At 49.8% G+C, this 13,029-nt stretch overlaps 2 long non-coding RNA genes across 2 annotated transcripts; both read right to left on the bottom strand.

Moving 5' to 3' along the window:
- Positions 1-160: 160 nt before the first annotated feature.
- Positions 161-5,679, bottom strand: LOC116740127. The gene is made up of 3 exons (XR_004345818.1): positions 4,731-5,679; positions 2,553-2,957; positions 161-2,208 (listed from the first exon to the last, which is right to left on the bottom strand). It is a non-coding gene; the product is annotated as an uncharacterized LOC116740127 (long non-coding RNA).
- Positions 5,680-10,548: 4,869 nt separating this feature from the next.
- LOC116739623 lies at positions 10,549-12,098 on the bottom strand. The gene is made up of 3 exons (XR_004345658.1): positions 11,920-12,098; positions 11,350-11,439; positions 10,549-10,682 (listed from the first exon to the last, which is right to left on the bottom strand). It is a non-coding gene; the product is annotated as an uncharacterized LOC116739623 (long non-coding RNA).
- Positions 12,099-13,029: the final 931 nt, after the last annotated feature.

Raw genomic sequence — 13,029 nt, 5'->3', positions numbered from 1 at the left:
CCCAAAGAGGTAAAGTCTTTGCTAGCCAAAAATTTTGACTTCCTGGATTAAGTAAATTTCTGGAGGGTTCCCCACAGTTAAGGCCTTCCCAGATTTGACTCTTAAGGATATTTTTACAAATGTTTGTTTCCAACATTCCAGATTGCCTGCCTTTCCCCGAGGGCTGGGACTGTCCCTTACTCACCTGTGTGTCTCCAGCACCTAGCACAGTGCCTGGCATATGGTAGGGCTCAGAAGGTAATTTTTCCTGGTGAGTAAATCCTTAGTAACAAAAGTCTTTGAAGATTCCAAGGGCTGCATTCGAGCGCAGGACGCCGCCTGACTGGCCAGCAGCCCGGGGGGCCCACGAACAGGACTATTCCTGAGTAGTGTGGTGGATCCATCCACAACTGTCCCATCCTACCACCTGATATGTCTGCAGAACTGAAGCGCCGAGGTGTGACACTGCTTTAATGTTCTCATCAAGAAAATGGGGGTAAAAATGCCTTACCCAGTGGGCTTATGAAGAGGATTAAACTGGACAGAGTAACTGTCCAGGAAATTTTAGTTTCCCCCTCTTCCCTTCCTGTCTTGTCTAACACTTTCCTTCTGGGAACTTCCCTCCTCTTCTCTGCCAGTTTCTGGTGGGACTGTTAACCTGGTTGCCCCCAACCTGGCCAATCAGAGTGTCCCATTGTCCCAGGACCCAGTGATTGGCCCAGGGGTGAGCATGTGACCCAAGCAAGCCAATGGGAATCTTTTAAAAGGGTTGATAGAGATGCTGGGTTTCTCTCCTTCCTTGGGTCCCTGGGCTGCAGGGTGATGGAGCCACGGAGTGGGTTGTGGCCAGCATTGCCCCATGGTGCCTACTGGACGTGTGGCAGATTTGAGAGATGGAGAGGCTGGGTGCTGACATTGTTTTGACCCCTGCATCCAGCTTTGCCTGAAGCCTATGCATCTTTTGATTTCTCCATTCCATGAGTTCAATATCCTTCTACTTCCTGTTAATCCAATTTTGTCACTTCTAATCCAGAGGGTCCTTATAATACTTTATCTCTGTCCTTCTTTCCTCTTTTCTTCCTTCCTCTCTCCCCCTTTCTACTCCGTTTCTCCACCCTCCTCCCATGCTTTCCTTTCTCTCACCCAGATTCCATATTTCTCTCAGTACCTAGCCAGGACCTCGGCTTTGTTTTTATCTTCCTGTCCGTTCAATGGTGTCCTCATATAACTGAGATAGTGACTCCTGCACATTTAAAAATAATAATGAAAAGATCCTTTCATGACTCACAGGCACACAGCTCTCTTAGGAGCACGATGGGCAGGGATGTTGACATTTTGGATCAGGGAATGGTTATCCTTCAGCCGCAGTCCAAGCCATACTTCACATTGCTGGCTTCGACCTCACTCATTTTTGTCTTCATGTAAATAAAACCATTTTGTTTTCACGTATCATGAGAACCAGGCTTTGTGGATCCCCTGTCCAGTTGTGTTCTGAATGCGTCTCTAGCTCCCGCTAGTGGCTGACGTGGCTAAGGGCTGAACTGGCTGGGGCTGAGCCTGTCAGGTGAGAAGTCCCACCCTGGAGATGGAGTTGAGGATGATTGAGGCCGACTGTCCCATCTCTGGGTCTGGCACCCCAGGACCCCACTGAACAACCACAGGCAAAGGATGTCATCTGCCTCCTGGGGTCTCTTGAGCAGTGGGTGGTCTCGTCTGCCAGTGGGGAGTTTGTGGCTATTGACAGCGTTGAAATATTGTTTTTAGAGGAGCGGGGATGAATTAGTCCGTTAATTTGCTCGTGGTCTAAAACCCAAGGAGCGTCTGTTTGAGCCATAAGGGGCTTTTTTTTTTTGTGGCTGGAGGGAAGCCCAAGTTGACGGTGTGATTACAACCATCAGCAGGGGTTGTCTGGAAGCTTCATGGAGAGGAGGCAATGAATCACCACCAGGCACAGTGGCTCAGGTCCCCTGTGTAGTTATCCCCATTGCCCTCAGAGCCAATCTCTTTTCCAGAGGGCGGTGGCTGGAAGTGGGTTAGCACAAGCCGGCTCCTTTGCTCTCACTGGGCCAGCTAACCAGGGCTAATGATCATAATGACAACAGCTCTGCTTTACAGCACACTTACTGTGTTCCTGCTGTGCTACATCCATTATCTCCGGCCTCCCCAACTTCTGTCGTTCAAATACCACCTTCAAGGTCTTTGCTGTTTGTGTAACGCTGGTCCTATTTTCTTCATTAAAAAATACAACAGTCATTTTTTTCCCCTTAAAATAAATGTACTTAAAAAGTAAACCTGCCAAATGGAAAAACATCTTCTAAATGGAAAACTAATAACACCTGCCATGAATGGGAGGCAACCATAAAAATACGATGTGAAAAATAGAGACTTCTGGTTTCTGGCCCAGCGTGTAAGAAGCTGAAAGACGCCACTCCATCCTAAGAACAAGTAAAAAGCTGAACAAACTGAAAAAGCACCGGCTCTTCCTCGATCTGTCAGAGAAGTGAGGTCACAGGGCAAACTGCTGCCCCCCAAAACTGGAGACACTGACAGGCAGATACAAAGGAACAACTTACTTGAGCAGAAACTTCCGCAGAGGCCAGCACTGGGGCCGGGAAATCTGAACTCTGGTGATTTGCTGAAGCTCAGTGTGAACAAGCCTGGGAGAGAGAAACTCCAGGAGGACCTGTGTCAGGGCCCCGGCACTTGTGTGAATTTGACCTGGAGGAGCTTGGCCGTGTTTCCACAGTGAGCATGGTCGGGGCGAGGGGTGGGGGTCGTGGACTCACTCTGGCTTCCAGCAGGGGAGGGAAAAGGGAACCATTTTGAAATACACCAGAGCGTTCAGTTCTTAATCAGGCCTGCCCTCGGGGAGAAACGAGTTCACCAGAATCTAACCTCCTGGGGATTTACCAGCCCCTAACTGACCTGAAGGAAGGGAAATGCCCAACTCCCAGCTCACAACAGCCATTCCGTCCCACCTAAGGGGAAGAAAAAAAAGCAGAAACACTTGTGAAGTTCACAGCCCAGAGGTACAGGCTCATTAAAAGACTGAGACCTGAATATAGGCTAAAGGACCCTTCCCCTCCCCCAACTCACTTCACTCTTTTACCAAAGGCCTACTTAGAGCATTTCCTTTTAGCCACCTGGTACATCATATTCACTTATAAATAAAAAAAGTTACAAGGCATGCCAGAAGACAAAAAACACAATTCGAAAAGACAGAGAAAGTATCAGAACCAGATTCAGATATGGCAGGGATACTGGAGTTATCAAACCAGGAACTGAAAACAACTATGATTAAGATGTTAAGAGATCTGATGGATAATGTAAACCGCATGTAAGAACAAATGGGCAATGTAAGTGGAGAGAAATTCTAAGAAAGTACCAAAATGAAACGCTAGAGATCAAAAACACTAAGAGAAATAAAGAATGCCTTTGACAGGCTTGTTAGTAGATTGGATATGGCTGAGAAAAGAATCTCCGAGCTTGAAGATCTCTCAACAGAAACCAGCCAAAGTTAAAAGCAAAGAGAACAAAAGATTAAAAAAAAAAAAAACCAGAACAGTATATCCAAGAACTGTGGGGCTACTACCAAAGGTGTAACATACGCGTAATGGGAATTCCAGAAGAAGAAAGAGAGAGAGAAACAGAAGAAATATTTAAAACAACAATGACTGAGAGTTTCCCAAATTAGTTTTAGGTAACAAACTACAGATCCGGGAAACTCAGAGAACATTGAACACAGTGAAATGCCCCTAAAACTACATCTAGGCTTATCATTTTCAAACTACAGAAAAATCAAAGATAAAGAAAAAATCCTGAAAGAAGCCAAAGGAAAAAAACACAATACCTATAGAGGAGCAAAGATAAGAATTACATCCAACTTCTCCTGAAAAACTGTGCAAGCACGAGAGTGAAGTGAAAGGTTTAAAGTGTTGAGAGGAAAACACCCACCAATCTACAATTCAGTTCCCTGTGAAATTATCTTTCAAAAGTGAAGAGGAAGTAAAGACTTTCTCAGAAATTGAGGGAATTTGTTGCCAGTATACCTGCCTTGCAAGAAATGTTAAAAGAAATTCTTTAAAGAGAAGGACAATAATGTAGGTCAGAAACTCAGATCTACATAAAGAAAGAAGAGTATCAAAGAAGGCAGAGGTGAAGGTAAAATAAAAACTTTTATTTTTATTATTAATTGATCTAGAAAATAAGTTTATTTAAAAAAACAATAGCAACAATGTATTCAAGTATGTGTATCTCTCTACATAACCTTTTGTGTGCTTATGTATAAGTGAAATGAATGACAGCAATGATACAAGGGACAGGAAGGGAGACTAACACTAGCCCCCAAGTCTGAAGAAGTGGGTGCCAGCTCAGTGCCATGTGGGCTGTCTGCCACCCCACACAGGTAGCAAGAAGCCCCCGGAGAGACGACCAGAGTTGGTCACATCATTTTCGAGCAAGAAGGGATCTTAGGGAGCCTTTTAGCTCAGCTTCCTGAGCCCTTGGTGAGGGCCGGTTCTGGCACTCCCTTCCTGGTGTGACACGGATAGACCTGCACACCCTCCAGGACCCCAAGCCCCCTGCAGCCTCCAAGCTGCTGTTCATCTCAGCCATTCTCTTCACAGAGGGGCCAACCCCCATTCAAAACACCACCATACAATTGCAGCCTTATTCCCATTATTTAAGAAATGAATATCTTGGTATATCTTTTCCAATAATAGGTTTCATTAAATTAAACCCAAGGCACTTACAGTTCCTGGAAATAGCAGGCTGATCCAATTTGGCAGACATGTGCTGAATTTCTTTAGAAATCATCCCATTGGTTTCTGAGGCTTCTGGTGATCAAGGGCATAGGCTGCCAGGGTTTAAATCCAGGCTCTGCCACCTGTGGCTGTGTGACCATGAGCAAGTCACATCACCTCTCTGGTCTTAGCATTCCCATCTCTATAATATGGCAACAGCAGTTCCTACCTCCCAGAATTGTTGTGAGGGTTAAATAAATTCACATAACGCTCCACAAGGTTAGCTGTAAACATGTACACACAGACTTATAGCGCAGCTCTCGTAGGAAAAGAGACGTGGCCAGGAAACTCATTGCCATCCAACAGGATGCAGGGAAAGTGGTTACTTCTTTAAAGTTGAGAGCAGGAGGAAGCTGCCCTAGACCCTCTCCCCTCTCCTTGCTTTGTTTTGTCTGTCAAGCAGAGGCCTCCTTTCCACTCTATTTCTTAACTGAGTAAACTTCATGATTCTAAATGCAAACACACCCAGAGCGGCACAAACAAGCACTGTTCTCTGTACACACAGCTTCCAGGAGAGTAAGATGAGTGACGGGGTGGCTGCTCAGAGACAGAGATGGAGCCCGAGCAGCTGCTGCTTTCCGCCAACAGGCCCTGCAGTTTCGACCCATTTGCTCCTTCTTTGTCAGATTGTTCATTCACTCATTCATTCATTCATTGACTCATTCATCCATTTATTCATTCATTTATTCAAATATTTGGTTTCCCGTCTCATGGGCTCGGATTTTGGCCCCTCATTCTCACTGATCTGTTAACTCCTTGATATCTTCAAACGGGTATTTTTAAATTTTTGTCCAGATTTTATTATTTTTTAAATTTTCTATTTCTCTCATTTCTTCTCATATTTTATTTATTTTATTTTATTTTTGGCTGCATTGGGTCTTTGTTGCTGTGCACAGGCTTTTTCTAGTTGCGGCGAGTGGGGGCTACTCTGTGTTGCGGTGCACAGGCTTCTCATCGTGGTGGCTTCTCTTGTTGTGGAGCACGGGCTCTAGGTGCGTGGGCTTCAGGAGTTGTGGCACGTGGGCTCAGTAGTTGCCATGCGAGGACTCTAGAGCGCAGGCTCAGTAGTTGTGGCGCATGGGGCTTAGCTGCTCCGCAGCATGTGGGATTTTTCTGGACCGGGGCTCAAACCCATTTCCCCTGCATTGGCAGGTGGATTCTTAACCACTGCGCCACCAGGGAAGTCCCCGGTTTTGTTATTTTTTAAATGAGAGGATTGGTTCAGAGACCCCAGCCTGCCATTGTTGGAAGGAGAACTTTCCCCAAACTCCGTACATGAAAACTTGGAAGCACCTTAAACCAAACAATGGGGGTCCATTATGGTATATCCAGGTAAATGGAATAATACACTGCCACTAAAAGTATTAAAATATATTATTATTATGCTAAAATACTAAAAATAAAATTTTGAAGAAAAATCAGAATATAAGTTTTTTATATTATCCCCATTTTTTGCAAAAATAAAATGTCTGTCTGAGCATAGATGGCTAGGAAGAAAGAGATCAAACTATTTATAGTGGTTACTGCTCAACAGCTGGGTTTCTTCTCCATATGCTTCTATAAATCCTAACTTTTATGCCTAGAGAATATATTACTTCTATAGTCAAAAAAATTAGGAAGAATTATTTACCTTTGCTTCAGACATGCAGAATTGCTGGGTTATATCGTCAGTACGTGCCCCTGTGTCCCACCTGTACGAATGTCCACAGGGAGGCCAGTGTTGCTTGGTGAGGGTCCTTGGTCGTTTCAAACCAAGAAGCTTTGTAAACCTGATTTTCTCTGAGTCTGGGGGGAGGTGAGGAGGGCGCTGGCTGTGTCTCCTGGATGTTTTGCTTGCTGTTCAATGTCTTATCCTATCTCTGTCTCATCAGTACCTCTTGGTGAGCATTTATTGACAAGCCATTGCGTGCTAATCACGCTAAATGGACCCAGTTATGAAATGTTTGTGCTGGATGGGAGCTGAGATACTGTAACCAGATGAAGCCTTTGGCATGAGACACACAAGCCCCAGCTGGGCTGCTCTAGATGGTGTGTGTGTGTGTGTGTGTGTGTGTGTGTGTGTTCAGGGGGAATTCCACCCATCCCTGAGGTCCCCCATCCTCTCCCCAGCAGGTGGCTTCTGGGGCAGGCCTGTGGGGCCCAATGTCCTGTAGAACATCCTGTGAACACAGATGCTCTGGTCTTCTCCCTGTGGAGGTGGGGCTGTCACCCCCCCCCCCCACCGCCACTTACTAGGTGAGGCCACCATGTTCTCTTCACAGGACACTGTTCAAAACCCTCCATGCTGCCCCGCGCGTGGCCCTGCCCACCAGGCCCCTCCATGTGGCCCTTGACGCCCCATGCCTTGTCAGTCATTCTGTCCTTCAGATGTACCCTGGCCCTTCCTGGCACAGGGCATCCTATGTCACAACTTCTCCCTTTCCACGTACCTGCTCCCTTCACCTGCGCACCCCTCCACCCTCCTCTGAGATGCCCACTCGGTGAAGTCACCACGTTCGCTCTTCACAGCATCACGCAAAAGGGGCACCGTGACTCACCGTGTGGGGAGAGCCCCCCGGCATCCTCAGGGCCTCGTCTCAAGCCCCTGGCCTCTCCGTGTCGTGTCCTGTTTTACTAACGGGGGCGGCCCACGGGGGTCTCAGGAGAAGAGTCACTCTAGGAAAGAGCTCAGAAGGCTGGCCGGTGGGTGTAAAATGCAGGCACGTAGCCGTCACCTGGAGCTGGTTACTGTCACAGCATCAGGGCAGGGCTCGCCCGCCTTCTACATCCAGGCCTCCTCACCACTCCTAAAAGCTCTGATTTCTGGTTCAAGTCTTCCTCGCCCTGAAAAGGTAATGCAGCCCTGCAGCCTCTGCAGCCTGGCCCCTTGAACTCGCCCTCCTACTCGCTCTCTCTGCAGACATTGCCTCAGATGCCGACTCACTTCCCTCCTCTCGACTCCGACCCCGACAGAGAGGCTGGTCACTGGCTTTCTCCATCCATTTCTGGGGTGTTGCCCCAGCAGGAAGGAGTGGTTTCCTGTTCACATCCTGTGCTTTGGGCCTTGTGAAATCCTGGTGGACAGCGACGCCCAGCAGGGCTGAGTGTGCCTGACGGCTGCCGTGGTCCGGCTCACCCGTCCTGAGAATGAAACACTGAGAAAGGGTGTCACCCCAGTGGGTCAGGCCAAACCAGTAGTTATCACAGCCCGGGGCCTGGGGACCACGGGTCCGCTTTGCAGCCATTTGGCTGATGGTAAACTTTTACTACACAGTGCAAAAGCCATTTAGCACCTTTGAAGAAATTGGAAATGTGTGTTTCATGTGTGGTGGTGCTGAAAATTGAGAATAATGACAGAATTATTAACAACAGGCTTCCCGGGCTTGGACTCTTAATTGCCTGTGGTCTGTAATGCTGACAAGCGCTGCAGAATCCAAACGTGAAATATTTAGTCTTGGGAGCCTGAGAGAATGGCTCCTGATCCTTTTGTTTATTGGTTGTGAGAACTGCTTTTGGGGTAGAGAGATGTTGTAAAAGCAAGAAAGAGCATAGAGCTCAGAGTCAAGGGGCCGGGGTTCCCACCCTGATTCTGCTCTCAGTGGGGCCTGAGGCTCCCACGGCTCTCAGGAAGCAAGGTAAACTGATGAGGGCAAACGCATTCTGTGCAACAATGCATCTGGCAGGGTTCTGCCATGGCTCTGTAGGCAGCTGGGCTGGGGAGAGGCTAAGCTAAGGTTGAGCAGCGGGCTTTCCTGCGGGACTTCTCAGAGCCTTTAATAGCATTGTAATGAAGGTGATATTTATTAAGCACTTACTCTGAGCTATCACAGTGCTAACAGCTTTGCAACTGGCCTCATTTTTATCCTCATTAACAGGCAGGAGAGGAGAAGCTGGGGCTTAGAGGTTACACAGAACTTCCCTCCTGTTCACAGAGCTAGTGAGTGGAAGTGTCTGGTCTTTACCTTGGGTCTTTCTGACCAGAGAGCCTGGGCTCTAACCATTATACCTCTGTCTCTCTATCCTGTCCAGAGAACCCCGGGTGGAACCTTGAAATCATGTAGTTCAATGCTCCCATTTTCCAGATCAGAAGATGGAGGCTCAGAAGACGGAGGCTTCTCTAGGCCTCCGAGAGGATGAACTGCAGGACTCCTGTCCTCCGTCCTCCACTGTGCCCACATCCCTCTTTCTTTGGTGCTCCTGTGGGGCCCCATGGAGTAGGAGGGGGAGGGCATCTGGGCCATCTGCACAGGTGTTGGTAGAACGTGCCCTCAGGTGCCTTACTACCTGGCTCCACCCCCTGTGCTGTGCAGCTCTGAGCGGCTTACTTAACTCTCTGTGCCCTAACGCCTGCGTCTGTAATAGTGCCCCTGACTCACAGGCTTGAGGTTGATAACAGAGTTAATATGTGAAATGGGGAAAAGTCATAGCTGCAGGGCCAGTGACTTTCCCCAACCCACCTGTGGCCTAGAACCTGCCCTACTCAAGGGATGGGTCAGCCAGGCGGCTCCTGCCAAGGGAGGAATAAAACTGGCAACGACTTCTTCCTAGAAGGAAACAAAAGCTTGTGTGAGACTGGAAAATAAACCCTTCTTCTCCGAGGCATGTCAGTGAGTGGCCAGCAGATGGCAGAAGCAAGCCAGGAAAGGGAGCCTCTGCCCCGCCTGCTGGCAGCAGCCGCCTTAGAAAAATCCCGTGGTGTTTGCTTGTTGTATTAAGAGATCTCCAGTGTAAGAGCCATCCTTCACCCCGAGCAGGATTCTAAACAAACAGCATTGGCTTTGTGGCCGGCACCAAGGACCCCAGGGCTCCCGTGTACTCCCAGTGGGCACCGATGCCCACCTGCTCCCAAAAGTTGGCCCCCTGCAGAGAGGACTGGCAGTTCTCTCTGCTCCTTGACTGCAGAGAACATTCCTACTGGTGCACCAAGGCTCAGAGAGATGCTGCCTTTAAATAGGGGGCTCTTGACAATGCTTCCGTGAGGCCCGTCCTGCTGCTGTGGTTGATGATCCACTCGTCGACACGTATTTATGGGCCTCAACTGTGTGCCTGGGCCTCTTCCAGGGTCTGGAATGCAGCGTGACCAGCACACACCAGGTCCGTGACCGCCAGGAAGCTCACATTCCAGTAGCAGGGAAAGAAAATAACTAGCAAGGAGTTAAGACAAAGTGGGATCGCGCAAGGCGCGAGAAAGAAAACCGGATTAGGGGAGGCGAAGAGGGTGTCAGGTGGGATTTATTTGAGGCACAATTTTAGGGAGGGTGGCCAGGGAAGGAAGGCTGAGACCTGAGTGGCCAGAAGGAGCCGCCGCCCGGGGAGCTGGGGGGGGGTCCCAGGCAGAGGGGGCAGCTGGCTTAACTCTGGAGGCGGGATGGGCTTGGGTGTTCAGACCAGAGAGGAGGCCAGTGTGGCTAAGCAGCATTCACTGGGGGGAGGGGAGGGGAGGACGGGGGTGGCAGGGGCCCAGGCACCTGCAGGGAGGGTCAGGGGTGGGAATTCCACCTGCAGAGCACGTGAAATTGTCCGAATGGTTCAACCTGACCGGTTCTGTGCAGTTCCCTGAGAATCCGGTTCTGACTCTCGCAGACCCTCTCATTCCGCCGGCCCCTCCCTCCAGTGGATCAGGCTGCCCAGGCATCTGGAAATATCTTCAAGTCTTCAAGCGGCTCCTCGCTATGTCTTGCTGACATCATTTCCAGCGGTCTCCTGTGGGTGGCTGCCCCCTCTCTCACCTGCACATCTGGCTCTCGCCTCCCCACCAACCCCCCTTTCAGCCCCAGGTCTAGGGAGGCCCGGAGCAGTTTCCTGGGGCCTCTTGGGGGTGCTCAGGCCAGGCGGAGCTGGCGCCAGAGGCCTCCATCCTCCCTTCTCCAGTTTGACACGTTCCTCTCCTGGAGCTTTAAAGCCGAGACGTGGTCTCCACATCTGAGAAAACAGTTAAACTGACAATTCCTCGCAGACTCTGGTTCAAATCCTTATTAGGCTGTTAAGTGAGAGGGGATTTCACTTCCTTCCAGGGGCCTTCGTTTCTGCCAGTTCCCAGGCCTCCCCTCAAGGCCTTGCCCATCCTGTCCTCCTGCAGTCGCCTGATGTGGCCAGGGAAGCAGCCGGGGGTCCTGGCAGCCTCTGGGGAAAGTGGGACCCGTGCAGTAGGGCTGAGGGTTGGGAGTCCCAGAATGGGGCCCAGGGGAGGGCGGGGTGGGGACCCAAAAGTGACCAGCAGGTAGTAACTGAGGGGTCCTTGGAGAATGTGTTCTAGTGACACGGCCATGAAACACCTGCCTCCTGTCTGTGGGGATTTTACAGCTCTGCTCTGGACATGCACAGAGAAGTACCTATAAGCACGCATCCATACGTATAGACACACATATATATACTTACACATACACACATAGACCTACGCATAGACATACAAATATACACACACGCATAGGCATGTACATATGCATACACAGACACACATACATGTACACGTACATATATACCTATGCCTACATGTACACATATACTCCCAGATATGTGTATACCTACATGTACACATAGCTATGCACACATACGGATGCATATATAAACAATGTAGATATATACCTACATAAATCATCCAGCCTGGGTCCAAACCCGGTCCACTGAGGTCGGCAGGGCCTTTGGGGAGCTGCCTGCCCGCTCTGGGCTTAGTTCTCATCTGCAGCGGGACAGGGTGGCGGTGCGTTTTCAATGAGAAGATGCACGTGGCACACGTTCCCAGTGGAGACATGGCCACAGCATCCAAAGGGCAAGGGCTGCAGGTCCCTGTACCCGGGAAGCCCAGGTGCACCTGCTGCAGGTGACCGGGCATTGTGACCCTGGCCCGTGCCTTTGGGGTACACTGTGAACACGAGACTTCCTGGGGGCGCACACGGCCCGCTTGAAAACTGGATGCTGCTGCACGAAACAGTGGATTTGAGGACAAACCGAAACAAACTTTCCAATGGAAGCCGGGGCTCTCCCTGTCCTGCCTGAAATCAGTGTCCCACTTAGGGAGGCACAGTCCAGCCACCAAAAGCCCTCAAGGTGAGTGAATCCCCAGTGTGAATTTCTCAAGGAACTTTCAGAAGGTCCGGTCAGTATTCCTCTCCACACCTTAACCCCTCTCCTGGCTTTCCCCTCCCCCACGCTCTCTCACCGGTGCCTTTTCCAGGGACTTCCTCTTCCCCAAACTCTCTGGCTGAGGCATCCTCAGGGGTCCTTGTCCTGCTTTTTGCTCCACGTTTTCCTCCTGCCTCGTCCCTCCTCCTGGTGATGTCACACCAGCCTGGGCTGGCGTGGGGATGAGGTGGATGTGGGGAAAACAGCGGAGGGGCCGTTTTCTTGAGCAGGTAAGGGGAAGAGGAAGGCTGGTCCCTCCCCCACCGTGGTCAGAGTCGTCCCTGTGACACACAGTTATTGCTCAAGGAACTTTGGGGAGACGAGACCAAGTACTGAGCACCTCGCCACCCACACTTCCATGACCTGAATACTCACCTTAATGACTTGTCAAATTCATTCACAGAATAAAACTTCCCTGAGATGGATCTGTGAGGATGTGCAGTGGAAAGCACGGCACGGCTGTGAGGCCGGATGCAGGCCGGGCGAGCGCTGCAAGTGCACCCTGGCTCTCCTCCCATCAGGCCTCACACACAGGCTGTGCAGGCAGGTGTGTGTGTTATCCCCCCACCTCCCGGGCTGAGCCCTCCGTGGTGCCCTGCTTGCTCCTGCAGGGCGCTGGGGGTACTCCTAACCGCGCTCTAACTTACGGAGAGCCTATCTTCAATCTGTGCCTGCATTTGTGGGGTTACGTTTTATACCTGCCCCTTGCAGTGTAGAAAGAAAATAGATTTCGAATCTGGTTCTGTTCAGTGCAGTTAAATACTGCATGTAAACATTCCCCTCCATGAGTTCATTCGGTGTGGACTAATTAGAAAGTAGGTGTTTTACATATTTGCGTTACGCAAAAATCCTTAGTGTGTTGTTATATAGGTGTTTTGGAGTGTTTTAGTGATGCCTGGAAAATTGGTTGGGGGTTTTTGGACGGTCTGGGAATGTGTTATTGTTTTTTCCCATTTCACATAATGGGATATGAGCTTCCGAGGAAAATTTGCTCTGCAAAGCATTTCCAGGAATTGATAATATATGGATAATGAGGGTTGCCTGCCTTTTACCTGATCTGCACTGCTGGTCGGGGGTCGTTCTCACACGACTGGCCGAAGCCAAACAGACTGAGAGTCAGGGAGAGAACAGGGGTTGACACAATGAA

Source organism: Phocoena sinus, chromosome 15 (assembly GCF_008692025.1).
Source record: "Phocoena sinus isolate mPhoSin1 chromosome 15, mPhoSin1.pri, whole genome shotgun sequence".
In the NCBI taxonomy this organism is placed as follows: domain Eukaryota; kingdom Metazoa; phylum Chordata; class Mammalia; order Artiodactyla; family Phocoenidae; genus Phocoena; species Phocoena sinus.
This window is presented reverse-complemented; position numbering and strand designations above follow the sequence as displayed.